The 15983-nt window shown below is 39.8% G+C and overlaps 1 long non-coding RNA gene across 1 annotated transcript; it reads right to left on the bottom strand.

Annotated features, from left to right (window-relative positions):
- Nucleotides 1-271: 271 nt before the first annotated feature.
- On the bottom strand, nucleotides 272-15983 carry LOC121239997. Its single transcript, XR_005935425.1, has 3 exons — nucleotides 15974-15983; nucleotides 10235-10238; nucleotides 272-409 (listed from the first exon to the last, which is right to left on the bottom strand). It is a non-coding gene; the product is annotated as an uncharacterized LOC121239997 (long non-coding RNA).

The raw sequence follows: 15983 nt of genomic DNA, 5'->3' as shown, positions 1-15983 counted from the left end.
TAAGTCATAAGTGGGAAAATCGAGTCCCAAGGAATATGCACTTATCCAAAGAAGAGGCTAATCTGAAATCTATTACAACAGTGAAGAGTTATCGCGAGTGTCAGCATTCCGTCAAAATACGTCTTCGCGAGAGATTGGTTTTAGGAATTACCCACCAAATTATAAGTAGGAAAATCGAGTTTCAATGAGTCTAAAATTATCCAGTTGAATAAAATATATATCTGATAAGAAGACTTGGCGCCAGGTGTCAGCAGATTCCTACTACACCTAAAAATCCTAACAGACAGAGCCCGTCCGCAGAATCCTACTACAAATCAAACTCCTATCAGATTTGTTCCGTTAGCAGAATCCTACAGCAATTGGAATTGATTTTCAGATTGTTTATTTAAGAGATCCTATTGGTTAGGATCTGCAGAGATTCAGATCCAAATATTTTCTAGAGCACTTTCAAGTGCATATTTTAGTGAAAGAATTCCTTAAAAAATTTTCATATTGTTTCTCTCAAAGAGTGTGATCGTGCTCCATGTTAGAGAATTGATTGATCGAGTTTCAGCCACTGAAATTCTAGGAGAAAAGCCAATGTTTGAAGATCGTCAGAGGTTATGACTGCTACTGCGGTAGAAAACAAGTTGGTCATTTGTCTGGTCAAATAAGAGTGTCAATTAACAAAAATTTTGTAATTGAGTTTTACTTGTAATTGATTTTCAAATAATGAAATTGAATTTGTTGGGTTTGGCTGCCCCGTAGTGTTTTATCTCTAAAGAGTTTTTAAAGGGTTTCCCTTCGATACCAATTGTTGCGTCATGTAATTTATTTATTTACTTTATATGTTCATTTGATTAAATAATTGCAAGATTAAGATCTAACAAATTTGTTGAGTGAATTAGTAAATAGTTTCGCTGCATAAATACACAAGGGTACTTCGGTAATTTTAATTAGTGTTACATCGTAAAAATAGTATGGTATTTACATATACTAAATTATTATAAGTTAATTTAGTCAATTTATATTATATCATAAGTATATTAGTTTATAATAATTTGCTCATACTAGTATATTAATGAATTTAACTAACTATATAAGTTATAGTTATATAAAATATATATGATCAATATATAAAAATACATATTTTTTATTTTATAAAATATATACAATATCAGAATTAGAGTCGGAGGGTAAAGTCTGAGTCGGAGTCAGAGTTGGATCGGAATTAGGGTATAGTCCCGCCTGTGATTCCTGCGTACAGTGTCCGTTAAATGATTATGTTGGGTCATTTTCTAGGAAAATTGTAGATTTTATTCATGCCATGTTTTGGGTCAAATGAGATTTTTAACGTGCGTTGGAAAATAATCATTTTCAGAGAAAATAATGTTTTTGGGTCTAATGCATATTTCATCATATGCATACATAATTGTTGGTTACATTAATACATTTTTATCTTGTGGGTTGTTTGGATTATTACGTACCTGCGGTACCGTTTTATGGTATTGCAGATTTTGATGCAGATGATGAGGATGTTGAGCCTGAGGATTTGGCTCCGCCGGAGGAGTGATTTGGGATCACTCACTCATGTTTGCGATTTGTTTCTCGCTTGTTGAATTATATATTTTGGAATTATTATGTTTTTATGGGATAACTGTATTACTCTTTAAAAAGTTTTGTTTTAAGTGAATTTGTATTAAACAATTCTGGTACTTAGTCGGCATAATATAACACATCGTTCCTTCCTTCTGACGCACATTCTTTCTTTCTGACGTAAGGTTTCTTCTTTCTGACGTTAGCAAACTCTGAGGACGGAAATTATGCAACAGCCAGCCCTTCCTTCTTACAACTGCAAGCCTCGTTATGAGTGCCAAACCCCGATTGCGTGTTTTCAAATATACTATGTGATTTCTAAAGCTAGCTTTGTGTTTTGAATTTATGTGTATTTTAAATAGAATATTCCCATCGTTATTTAACTAAGTAATATTTTAAATAACTCAGTTATAATATCTTTGAAGAGCTCCAAAAATATTATAATTGTGGGGAATTATTTTATATAAATTATTCCAGTTATTTAAAATATTACGTGATTTAAATAATGATAAAATCTTTAAATTAATTTAATGGTTTTATTCTCTTAAATATGTAAGTAAGATTTCATCATTTTATTAATGATGAAGGAATATTATTTTAAATAATATTCTACCTTAATTCCTCTTAGTACTTTTAATTAAGTTAACGTTTATGCATTTAAGTCAGTGTTTTAATTCTCCATCGTTAGATCGTTTTGAAGATCCCAAGACGATGGGACTGGATTAAATACCCAGACCCTCTTTCTTTCTCCCTCACTTTTCCCTCCCCCTCTCTCTCCTCCCTCTCCTTCAGCGTACGTCGTAAGCAGCTCTCCCCCATGCCTGATTCCTCCACTGCCCAGCCTGATGCCTTGCGCCAGTGAGCCTCACCGCCCCTTCCACCGGCACCACCTCACTCCAGCGAGTTCCCCCCACACCAATCTCCCTCTCTCAAACTCTATCTTCCTCTCTCTCGGCAGTGTACAACCCGAATGGGCTTGATGTTGCTACGCCGCCATGCGCCATCCTCCGGCGCCACCACCTCCATGGTAGCCTCCCCTCCCACCGGCCATCCTCCTCCAGCGAGCTCGACCTCCATCTCCCTGTCGTTTGCCCCACGAAGTCCACCTCTTTCTTGCACGGGTTCTCCCCATCCACCGCCGTACGCCACCACCCACAGCATGTGACCACCCTCTCCAGCATCCTCAGGCCACCACTGGTCCATCCCAACCACCCATGGCCCCAATCTGCCACCTACGCTCCCTCACTCTCTCACGACATCTCTCCCCCTCACACATGGCCAGTTTCCCTTCCACCACCGTAACCGACGTTACCACCACCGAGCCTCCACGGCTCCACCAGTAGCCTCCCTTGACCTCCATTGGTCTAACCCTAAGCCCGAACCACCACTTATGTAGTGGGCAGCCACTACGCACGGTGGACAGTCACTGCGCATGACTGATCGCCACTACACATGGCAAGTTCCGTCGTGCTACGCTCCTTGCCACCATCACAAAGCCACCACGAGCCCTTCCAAGACCACACTTAGCTATCCAAACGCCCAAACAGCCACTGTACGTGGGTTAGCCACCCCGTACGACCCTTCCAACATCATCGACCGTGACGATCAGTGAGCAACGCATGGGTTATCCCATTGATGGTATAACCCTTTATCCCTCGTTATCTATGTTAGATGTTGATTAGTTGATTAGGTTGTAGACTGTGCTGTTAGTATTTGTAGAGTTCGTTGTATTGTGATGTGCTGTGTAGTTAAGTGTTGGGCATATCTGTGTAGTGCGCTGTGAAGTGTTGTGGACTATGTTGTGTAGTGTAGTTGTGGAGTATGTGTTGTATTGGTGACGTGGCATGTGGAATGGGAAGAGTACACGCTGAGTGTACTCTATGTGTGGCATAGTGTGTATGAAAGGAGTACACGCGGAGTGTACTCCATGTGATGGAGTGATGCACCATATGGCGTGTACGCCATAGTAGTGATGTGGCGTAGCGTGTGAAAATGAAGTATACATGGAGTGTACTCGAAGAGGTGCAGCGACACATTGTGTAGTGTGTTGCAGAGATAAGGATGATTGTGTGATTGATGGGCGTAGAGCATGGTGAGTAGTGTCGGGAACTGTGGAATAGTGTCCAAAAGTAACTGTCATGTGGCCTGTAGTCTAAGGTGACAGGTTTCACCGTAATTGACTTATGGCTAAGAGTATGGGTGAAGTAGTAGAACAAGTGTAAGAGTGCGCAGCGGAAGCATGACTGGGGAATATCACGAAGTGACATAGTTATCAACAGTCGTGCTTATGATAGGTGAGAAGTTAGCGTAGGAATGGCGCAGCGGGGTCGTGACGAGATGTCACGATGTGATAGGAGTACGTGAAGAACCGTACTCATGATGAGTTAGGAGTTGGCGTAAGAATGGCTAGTGGGATGTCAGGTGATGTGACAAGGTTACGGTGTAGCTTGGGAGTAGTCTCGAGCTATATGACGTGACATAAGGCGTAGTTGTGAATGGAGTCTTTTCGTGTTGAGTGTTGGAATGAACTATCAAAAGAGACGGGTAGCATGAAGAGTTATGCTAACCGGGTTAAGAAATGTTGGTTTCGGAGTATGGCCCTTGTCCCTACGAGCAGGTGATCAACATGTTATATGTTGGTCTTAGGTGATAAGGAGTAAGGTACATGTGTGATCTGGTTAAACACATGTGCCAGACGGATTCACCATATGTTATGGGTAATCTGTCCTGAGCACAGTTACATGGTGCTTAAGCCTCAGAGTTGGGTTAGAGCCGTGTGGCTTGGATGGATGGGAATGAGGATTTAGTATGGGCTAAGATGCATAGAGGCAACGATGGGTGTATTGTTAGGATTGGGATGTGTGATTCCGTCAGTCGGAATCATGCGTCGGAATGTGATTAACAGGAAAAGGAAGACGAATGTCTTAGTGTCTTAATTCTAAGGTGAATCACAGATTCACTTTAGTGATGAGCACTCGAGGCAAGACCGTCAAGTTGGGAAGAGATACTGACCGTAAGTGGTCCCCGAAGGTGTTAGCATAGTAAAGGACACGTAAGAGCATGAGATAGAAGGAGAGCGTTCCAAGTGAAGTGCAGCTCTAATTATAGTTTAAGTTGCTTATGCATTAGATAGAAAATGACGTGAAGGTTATGTGTATGCATGCAGGTTGCCATCTGACACGCACATAAATGGACTGCATGATATAAAAGTAGCATGGAGTCCAGGTAAGTATTACGTTCATACTCTTCTAGAGTTTTTCTAAAATACAAGAAATGAAAACGAAATGCTTCTTCCTTACTAAACGACACGAAAGATGTTTTTATGAAAAGCATGCTAAGTATAAGCGTTCAAATGTATACGTATGTACGACCCTCCTTGGCAGCCCCTTTTTACGCACCCAAAGTATTAATTGTACGCATGTGAATGGATGACTATACGCGGTATCTATTATATGTATCTTCCACGAAAATGCATGGCATGAAAGAGGATTTTCGAGCTTACGCCCCAAATGATGTTTTTCTCATGAAATGATGTTTTCTCATGAAAATGAATGTTTTCTCATAAAATGAATGTTTTCTCATAAAATGACTGTTAAATAAAAGAAAAGAAAAGAATGAAAGCTCATGCTCATGCACATGAAAGAATGAAAGCTCCAGCTCTTTAGAGCTGACATGAATGAATGAATGAAAAGCAAAGAAAGGCATGAAAGCATGAAATGTATAAAAATACGTAACGGCCATATGAATGAATGAAAAGGGTACCAATGAATGACAGATTGCAATGCCGAGTAAGTAGTATTGGTAGTGCACCCAGTGCTGCCCCTGACTGAAAAGGGATTCCCAACTCGTGGCCACCGGCGGAGTCCGGGTCCAAAGGAAAACCGCTAACCCCAACACACGGGGCGTACCAGTGTGTACCGGCCAATGAAAGTGATAAGAAAGTATGAATGTATGAATGCATGAATGCATGAACTCTTTAAGAAATGAAGGCACTGACGGGAGACACATTTTACGAAAGAAAGCCCCTTCTTAAAGAAAACCAATTCTAGTGATTTTTTCAAACGAACGCACGTATGCATGTATGCATGTACGTATAGTATATATGAATGATGAATGCATGAATGAAAACCTATATTTTTATATTTTAATTGTATGAAATAATGCTTACGAGTCATCAACTCATTTTAGTTTTTATATATGCCCCTCCCCCCCCCCCCCACAAGAACTGAATGAGAAGTACGCATCAAGATGGATACGGCCCATGGGGAAGAGCATGGAAGTCTAGGCATGAGTGTTTAAATGTATGAGATGCCTTTTTATTTAAAATTAATGTTTTCCACTGTAAATCTCTTTTATTCGCAACGCATATTTTATTTTATAATGCAGAGTCTTCCACCCTAGGTATGGATGCAAATATTTTTAAATCGAACGATAACTCCCGTCGTCTTTTCTAAAATGATTTTATAAAAAGTCTCACCACAAAGACGGGCGTTACATATTTGAATTATCCACTGCATTTTTGTTGTACACTTTCTGCATGTACACACACTTGGCACTTATCGTTGGGATGCGTGACTCGTGTTGTCATCATCCCGACATCACAATTCCCGTATTTTCGTATGTGGGAGTCGGGGCGTCACACTCGCTGAGGAGGTCTTTCTTGCCGTCAACAAGTTAGTCTCCTGGTTTGGTCTAACAAACTGTGGAGGAGTTTCAAGATGGCTAACGAAATTCTTAAGAGATGGAGCAACTTTAAACTAAATGAGGCTGAACAGAATGAAGTCTTGGTTGATGTTTTGGTGGAAGATGTGGTGGCTAGACATGGGAAACTCTGTCTAATAGGGCTTATGGTGGCAGAAAAGCTTATCAACAAAGAGGCTTTCAAAGCCACAATGATCAAAGTCTGGAAGCCAAAGGAAGATGTGCTATTCAAAAACGTAGGAGACAACCTGTTTCTTATTGAGTTCAGCAGTGTCCATGATATGGAGAAGGTGAAAAGAGGTAGACCTTGGACATTTGATCGTAACCTACTATGTTTAAAGGATTTTAATGGCCTGGCTGCACCAAAGGACGTTGTTTTTTTATAGAGAAGTTATGTGGATCCAATGTCACAATATCCCTCTTGGTGGCATGACAAGAATGGTAGGTAAAAAAATAGGCAGTATGGTGGGGGAAGTAATGGAAGTTGATGTGGATGAAGATGGGATTGGTTGGGGCCCTTACTTGAGAGTCAAAGCTGCGATGAGCATTTTCAAACCTCTAATGAGAGGTACTCTTCTTTCATTGAATGGTATTGAAGTTTGGATTGCATTCTGATATGCGAGGCTGCCATCATTATGCTTTCATTGTGGCACCATTAAACATGGTGCATCAAAGTGCTCAGAAAATTCAGGAAATCTATGCATGGTGCTCATGCAGCCCAATATGGTGCATGGTTATGTGCATCAATCCAAAGAGAAGTGTCCAAGGAAGGAAAGGGTGGCAAGGGAGGTGCTGCCTCATCGAAAGCACACGGCTCTGAGCGTAGGGATGATGATGATGACGTGGACAGAGAGAATGATTCAGATGGAAAGTTGTTTACTACCCCAAAAGATGTTGCAAAATCTCAGGGCCAAACCACAATCCTGGGAGAAAATCAAGAAACCTTGCTTTTACAGGAAAGAGAGAGATTTATGGGTAGTAACCCAATTTTGGAAAGTAGCCTTCTAGATGAGGCACAACAAAGGAATGTTGAGGATCCTATTCCTAATTCATGTGACAAATTTGAGGAGGATCTGGTGGGTGGTTCTAATGCTATTGCTGGCAGTAAAACCTCTGTCACAAATCTCATTCACTCTGTGATACCAACTGGGGATAACAAGGTAAGCAGATGTGGGGCTAGTTGGAGATCCAATTTCAATAAGGTTGTTGGTAGAACAGAATCAGATTAGTAATGGCAGCAACAAGGTTGACTCAGTCCAAGTCAACGCATGTTCAATAGCTTTAAGCCATCGCATCGCAATCTCCTCTCTCTGATCACCACCGTGCCAGCCACTGAAACCTTGGACGAGTGTGCCCTGTTGCACCACGCCAAAACATGGGAGGTATTTCCCCACTGTAAGACAAAACAACCACCCCCATTGAGAACTCCATCACGTTGAGACCCCATAAAAACTGCCGGTGAAAACTTCCCATCACTCCCAATCCTCCGCACGCCACCTCAGTCTCACGGTGAGCTTCATCTCTCTCTCACGCTTGGCTTACTCATCCTATTACCTCTCTCTATCTCATCACATGGTTTCTCTCTCATCACTCTCTCTCTCTCAGAGTGCTCTACCTCCAAGCTCGCCGAAGAATTCATCTTAGCTATCCATCTCTGTCGACGTCCAGCTCCGAGTCCCTATCACAGTTGATCCAGCTCTCTCTCGGTGAGCTTAGTTCTTACGTATGTTCTAGGTTCTTTTCTGTTTCATAAACTTTGTTTGTAAATTTTTTTAACTTCCCAATTTATTTCCTAAAACATCCTTTTAGGTGAGTTTTATATTTTTAAGTCTAATGCTCATTTTATAAGAGTTTGAAACTTTTATTTTTTAAAAATATATAGCTTATAAAGGAAATAAATATAAGATTAAGTTGGATACTGAGAAATTTGGGAAGAATGATATTTTTAGGGATTGAGAATTTAGGTTTTTGAGGAATTAAAATAGGTTATTTTAGCATCTTAGACTTAAATATTGAAATACGTGTTCGATTGAAAATTTACGGGAATTACATGATTATCTTGTAGGTGATGATTAATATTTGTTCTGCATTGATGAGAAAATTTTTTAAAGGCTAAGACGTCTAGGTAAGCGGGATTTCTATACTAGTTTTTGCATAAAAAGATAATTAAACGATGTTGATTTTTAAAATATGCATGTTTGTTTTGAAAAGAAATGTGAAACAAGCTCAGTTATTTGTTTTGCATTTACTCATGAAATCTGTATAAGAATGAAGTACTTTTTTTCATAACTAACATAGACATGAGCTGATTTTAGCTTTCTATTTCTGAACTGTGAAAAAAAGCGAATATGAGATCCAAAAAGTTTTGCTTTGATTAAATGAAGAAGTTTTGTTTCTGTTATTCTTGAATATGTGAGATGATCTAAAACTATTCAGTATTATGTTTTGATATGATATGTCATCTGAAAACCATGGCATGAATTTCTGATTTTGTATCTGAATTTGATCTCGTTCTGATGATGTTCTATTCTGTTTCTGTTAAGGCCCTGTGATATGAACTCGCGGGAATGAACTCCCTGATCTTTAAGACTAGGCCCACCTTGGTTCTCATCACCCTGCCACGGGTATAATAGTGGTATACGGCCCAGCTATGGGTATAATAGTGGTGTATAACCCTACCATAGGGGTTAAACATAGCATACGGCCTAGCCACGGGTATAATGGTTGTTTATATAACTCTACCATGGTGGTTAAACATTGTATACGACCAAACCACGGGTATAATGTATCATGAAAGAACCAAGTACATTGATGTCAGGTATCATTTTCTTCAAGAGACTGTTATAGAAGGTGTGATAGCAATTCAAAATATTGCTACCACTGAGAATCAATGAGATATGATCACGAAGCCAGTTCCGATATACAAGTTGGACTTGCTTGGTGTTCGAGGTTCTTGATTCCCTTAGGGGATTTGATGGAAGGGGTCAGCTTTTGCTATAATGGATTTTGTTTAGGCTTGATGGAATTCAAGGCAAGGTGGAGATTTGTTGAATGGTGGCTTGATTCCTCTTGAAAAAGCATCATTACAGAGTGTTCGCTTGACTCACACTCGACAATTCACTCAAGCAAAATTCAGACAGATTGTTCGTTTCACATCCACTCGACATGCCGCTCGAGCAAACCCCAGACAGGTTGTTCGCTCGACACTCGCTCGATAGTCATCTCGAGCGAGTCCTAGGCAAATTGTTTGCTTGACACTCACTCGACAGTCAGCTCGAGCAAACACTAGGCAAATTGTTTCCTCGACATTCGCTTGGCACCTCGCTCGAGCAAATGTCCATAAAACTTAGTCCCTGCGTTAAGTATATAAACATATTTTTTGCACAAGGACTGTATAGTATTGCGGCCAGAATAGAGAGAAACCTCTCTTTGTGTGATCAATGAGTCTTTGGGTGTACTGGGACTTGGGATTGAGGACATTTTCTGATTACTCTCTTGTACTCCACCTTTGTTACATAATGAATTCATGGAGACCGACCCCGTTAGTGGACGTATGCTTGTTCTAAGCCGAACCACTTCAATCTTGATGTTATGTGTGTGTGATTGTCATTTTTTTTTTTTTTTTTTGCTTCCACTATTATACTTCTAATTCGCCACTAGATAATCAGTTAATACTAACAAGGGACCCATTTGATACCCAATGGGAAGCCCCATTTATCTAATAAATTCTGATGGCCCAAGAATTGTACAACCAAGCAAGCAAGATTTGAGAGGAAAGTGCAGATCATGATCCAGCTACTCCAATTTAATCTATTGTAGGGTCCAAACTTCCCAACACTTGGTTGTATAGTTTGGCCATATCTTTGAACTTTGGATGAAAAGTGAGATAGCAAAATGGTGTTCGCTCTGACACACTCAGAAATATAGCTGCCCGACATTTCGATGCTTTTGATCCAACTTTACTCCTCAGACCTTGTAAAGAATATGAAATGGGACAAAACTAGAAATATAACACTAAAATCTATTTGTGATAAAAGAAATTAGTTTAAGAGCTAGGGCATAGGAACTCATGTATTGGTTTGGACCAAAATACCCCTCAATAGATGTCATTTTGGGTTGAAATATCCCCACTACAAATATTGAGCTAACCAAAGTGCTCCTACTACAATTATTGAGTTAGGCTAAAAGGTCCCTACTACACATCCAAATGGATGAAAATATGCCTACAATAGAGTAAATTGGACATAAATACCCTTGATCCAAATCAAACCAGTTGATTGAAATTCAATCAGAAATCTACACAACTACAACTTTGGATACCCATCTCATATCTCAATCAATCATAGAATAGACAAAAGTTTTATCTTCATCTGAAACATCAAGATCACATTAGTTTGAGCATCGTCATGATCAAACCCACTGTGGTGTTGTGGGTATAAGAACCAGTAACCCACGACCCTACAGTGGGTCAACCGAATCAAAACCAAACCAACAGTAGTGTCGTATGTCTTTGGTGTGGAGATCCACAGCACCGTCATGGGTCCAAATTTACTCAACTATGGACCATGTCATCACCATCTGTCCAAATCGACCAACTTATAGACCACGACGTGACATGAGTCTAGCTCGACCAAGGGATGGACCACGGTGCTGTTGTGGGTCCAGATTGACCCAAGGATGGACTGTGATGTCGCCTTGCATCCAGATCGACCTAAGGATGGACCATTTTGCCATGGTGAGAAGCATTTTGCCACCCATGGTGTCACCAAGGTGGCGAGTTTCATGCTCTTTCATGGTGCTCGCCAAGGTGACAAGTACTTTGTCTCGTGGTTCTCACCTAGGTTGCAAGCATTTTTGCTCTATAGAGTGCTCACTTGAGTAACAAGCGATTTTGCACTCCATGATGCTCACCCAAGATGTGAGCATTTTGCCTACTACGGTTCTCGCCTCGAATGTGAGCACTTTTACTTTCTATGATGCTCGCTTGGGTTGCAAACACTTTGCCTCCTTCGACGCTTGCCTTGAGGGAAAGTGATGGTCTCCAAATTATCACTCCCAAGTGTAGAAGTGGATCAATTGTAATAATAGGGAAATCCCAAGGTCATTTCCACAGGGATAAATATGTTTGTGACTCTTCACTATCTCACAAATTAAGTAATCGAATTTTTAGAAAAATAAAGATTTAAAACCCAACAAAAGGAGAAACTGTTTTGATATGGAAGTGGTATTTATACACTGAATTATTTACTGTCAATGGAATGTATGGTTGAGCATGGAGGATTTCAGATTCACAATTGGTGGAGATTGAAATAACTAGTAAAAGAAAATCAGTACTAAGGAGAGTAAGGCAAGTAAAAATGAAACAGTTGTAATACTTGATTTTACTACTTTCAGGTCATGAAAACTTTCGGGATCTAAAAGCAACAATAATATAGAAACACTTCAGGATTTAAAAACAACTACTAATATAAAGACAATCTAACAACACTTGGATTGCGGGATATTTCGTTCCTCTGATTCAACATTTCAAAAGAATTTATGGGTACCTCTTATCAATTACTAACTCAATCAAGATGTTAATAACTTGAAAATATGAAAATACACGTTTAGAGTTATCTGTACCAAAACTTAGAAGAATTCCTCACTGTAGCTACAACCAGATTCGATTTTAACCTTCGACTGAAAGAAACCTTGATTAATTCAAGGTTTTGTTGTGCCTTATGTCAACAATAGAACAAGAGCAAGCAAATCTTTCAAATTTCCAATTTTTAGAATCTGATCCTCAATAACAGGAAGCATAGAATGTCTACATGAAAAATCTAGCAAAAATGAATAATACAAGAAGGCTTTTACTGCAACCCAAGCTTTAACCTTAGCCGATCTTCCCCATTGTGAAGGTGAAAAATTGACTCAAGAGAAACCCTAAAAACTTTCAATGGTTTGCTATGGAATGTAAAACAAAACAACAGATTCTTGCTCCTAACCGACACCCCTTCTCTTGTACCTCCTCTCCATTTTATACCCATTTCCAGGATCTCTCTCTCTTTGTGCCACGGATTTTTCTTCCTCCATGTTCTTCTCCCGTAACCGTTTCTCTCTCACTTTTCCTTTGCTTTTCGTAAACTTCCATCTAGAATCTTCCATTCCTCTTCTTTGAGTTAGCAGACGTGGGCCTCAACTTTCCTCTGGCTATATCATGAATTACTTAAGCCCTATTGCAGATGTGGGCCTCAACCTACAATACACACATGAGAATTTAAGCCCGTATGAGTCTAAGTTAAGTAAAACTAAGCCCAATTCTATTTTTAATATGTAATCAGTCTTTACTCATGTCAATAGCCCAATTGTTATGCATTGTTTATTAAATACTCTTTTTGCAAATAAAACTTATTTAATCAAGTGTAATAAGTACTTAAAATAGGATTATTTCCTTTTTATCAGAAAACACTTCTACTCTTTCGGGTACTCGCCTAGGGTGCGAGCACTTTGCCTTCTGGGTAGTTAGCACTTTTGCTCTCCCTGATGCTCGCCCATGGAGCACTTTTTCTCTAGATTGTGCTCGCAAGGGGTGCAAGCATTTTTTCTTTCCAAGGTACTTGCTTGGGGTGAGAACACTTTACGCCCCATGGTGCTTGCCCCGAGGGGCTAGCTTTTCTCCTTTCACGGCGAAAGGGAATATGCTTCTGAAAATTCATTTGCTTCTAGAAACTGATTTCTCTTTCACGGTGCTCTTTCACTTCCCATGTGAGCAGTACTTTGGCTTTCGAGAACTTAATTGAATAGAAAAATTAATAAAAATTGATCATTACCATGATTGAGCTTCCAAAACTTAACCATGGTAGATACTATAATATAATTAATTTTTTGAAAACTTCAATTTTGTTTTGTTTTTTTTTTCAAATTTCAAATAATCTATATAGGGGAACTGGGCACGTGTCGTCCCACTAGTGTTGATCAAAAGTGAATCAACTAAATTATAAAGGGGATCTAAGTGATTAAAAGCGCAAAAAGAGTCGAGAAAACTCTAAAGCCTCAAGGAACACATGAAGAAATTACGTAGAAAATACTCAAAACTCAAATTCATTCGGTTAAGTTCACAAGTCGAAACCTAAGGAAAACCAAACAAAATGGAAATTTGTCCAATTAGGCAATATCTCAATTACTAAATAAAATTAAAATACGTAGTAGCCATGCATGCAACCACGACGTTAATTTGATGCCGCAAAAATACCCTGTATTAGAGTCTTATCTATAATTTTGGTACCCATAGCAAAACTTATCAGCAAAGCATTGTCATATGTGTGTTAATGACCCAATTCAAGGAAGCTTAGACAACTTCTGGCCAAGTTTGCATTGAACTTCCTTTTCAAGGTAGTCTAGCGCCATTAATGAAGAATTCGATAGCCATGTATCATCAGCATGCAGCCCCAACAACAACCACAGACCATCGGCTTATCATCTCCACCCTCCCCTCCAACTTTTCATTAGCACGCACGGCCAGTACTCCACGCACTGCAGTCTATATAACGCCCCATTCTCGGAGGTCCGGAGAGTTAGCTCTTGTAACCTAAATATCAACTCAAAAATCACAACTATAAATAATCTAGAAACTCCATAAAAATATTCATTTACTCACACCAAATATCTATGTTCCTTCATAAGAACAATACATAAATTCTTAATAAAATAAATTGAAACTCTCCAAAAGACTCAAAAATATCTTTAACCCATCAAATCAAAATAACTGAAAATAACCAAATTACTAACTAAGACTCTCAAATAAATACTTGTACCCTCGAGTACTTATTCCTCTGCGAACATCAAACCTCTCAAATAAACAATCACCAATATTGTTTACTCTTAAAATAAATCTTTACTTAGTAACATGTTAAAATACTTAAGATGTCTCTGTAAACATAAATATATTAGAGATTACTAACTCATATTAAAAGTTTAAAACACCATAACGCAACTTGTAGCTCAAAGGGTAATAATGTAATTTTATTTAATTAAACAATACATTACCCAAGTTACGTAAACTCATGTTAACAAAAACTACCTTAACAAAAACTCATGTTACGTAAAAGTAAAACAGTAGTTTGTGAGGCAAAGGCTCACCGAGAGATTGAGAGCTCAGTGGGCGGCGAGTTGGGCAGTTGTCTACGGTGGTGAGGGTGGTGGTTACGACAGAAAAAGGGGCGGTTGAGCACGTGGGGCAGAAAGAGACATGAGCGGGAGGAAGGGAGTTCGGCATGAGGTAGGTAGAGGTAGCTCACCGTGACGGAAGGTGTGCGGCGTTGGGTGTGGTGGTGGGTGGTGATCGCGACAGAGCACTGAGAAAGAGAGAGAGAGCAACACGGTGAGGGAGATAGATTGTGAGGGAGAGACGGAGAAAGAGAGAACGGAAACTCACCGTGAATGGAGGAGCTGCGTATGGTGCGGAGAAGAAGGTGGCTGTCCCGGCAGCGTCGTACGTGCGGGAAGGAGTTGTGCAAAGAGCTGAGAGATGGACAGTGGCAACGTCAGTGGCTGGGTGGTAAAGCTGCAACTCACGGTGGCCGAAACGAAGTGCTCTGTTTTGTTGAGCAAAAACAGGGGTCTTCGGTTCTCTATGCAGGTGGCTGCCGATCTCGCGTGGGCTGGGCACGGAGGTGAAGGGCGAAGGTTTAAACGGCTGATGGTTGAGTGGGTCACAACGGCTTATGGAGGTGCAGACCAGGTTCATCGAGAAGGCGACTGCGATGGCTTCACGCGGCATGCAACGCGGTGTAGGAAGGCAGAGGCTTCCTGTTAGGGGCTGTTTCTATGGTGGAAAGGAGTGTGAAGTAGGAGAGATAGGCTGGGACTTGTTGGGGAAAGAAAAGTGTAAGTGGCAACTCTAGTTTATCAAATTGATGAACTGCTAAACGTGAGTATATATATATATATATATATATATATATGTATATGTATATCTATTACACAACTGTTGCCGTGAATGTTGTGGGGATAGGGACGTTCATGCCATGGAGAAACGGACGAGGAAAACGCACTAGATGAAGCCGTGCACGACGAGAAAACTGTTGGGTTGTGCGATGAACTGTGAAGTTTCCGTGTGAATAAATAGGTGTTTGAAACAAAACAAAAACAAAACCCTAAAGCTGAGGAGATTATAGAGGCGTACGTGCATAAGAGTGCAATCATGCGGTGCGGCGAAAAGAAAATCATAAACTCAGTTGGTTTTAATGGTTTAAAAGACACGGGTGTGGGCTTGGGTCTTGGGCTTTTTCTTACACATAAGCCCAAAAATATATAAAAATGGACCTTGACAAGGTCTGGGTGTTACAGTCTACATGCTTCACTTTCTACAGTTGAGATTGTGAAGCTTTCAACAATCATTTAAATAATCATCTCACAACAACTTGCAATAGTGCATCATCCTCTACTATGGTCTCGCATCAATGGCAAAACAAAAACAATCATATGAACTACTTTATCCACCATATGGCAGCCCTTTGTTAAAAAAAGACCACATCATCACATACTCCAAATGAGTGGTCTATCCGAAGTGCTAAGAAAGTTATAGATTCTGTTTCTGATTTCAATTCAAATAAATTAAACTCCAAAATATACTAGAAGAAAAATGATAAATACACATCACTTTTCACAACACTTTACATAACTATGTTTTAAAATGAGGGATATTTTTATAAAATACCTTATAAAAA

This window comes from Juglans microcarpa x Juglans regia, chromosome 7D (assembly GCF_004785595.1).
Source record: "Juglans microcarpa x Juglans regia isolate MS1-56 chromosome 7D, Jm3101_v1.0, whole genome shotgun sequence".
NCBI classification, from domain to species: Eukaryota; Viridiplantae; Streptophyta; class Magnoliopsida; order Fagales; family Juglandaceae; genus Juglans; species Juglans microcarpa x Juglans regia.
The sequence above is the reverse complement of the archived record's forward strand: the minus strand, read 5'-3'. Positions and strand labels throughout refer to the sequence as shown.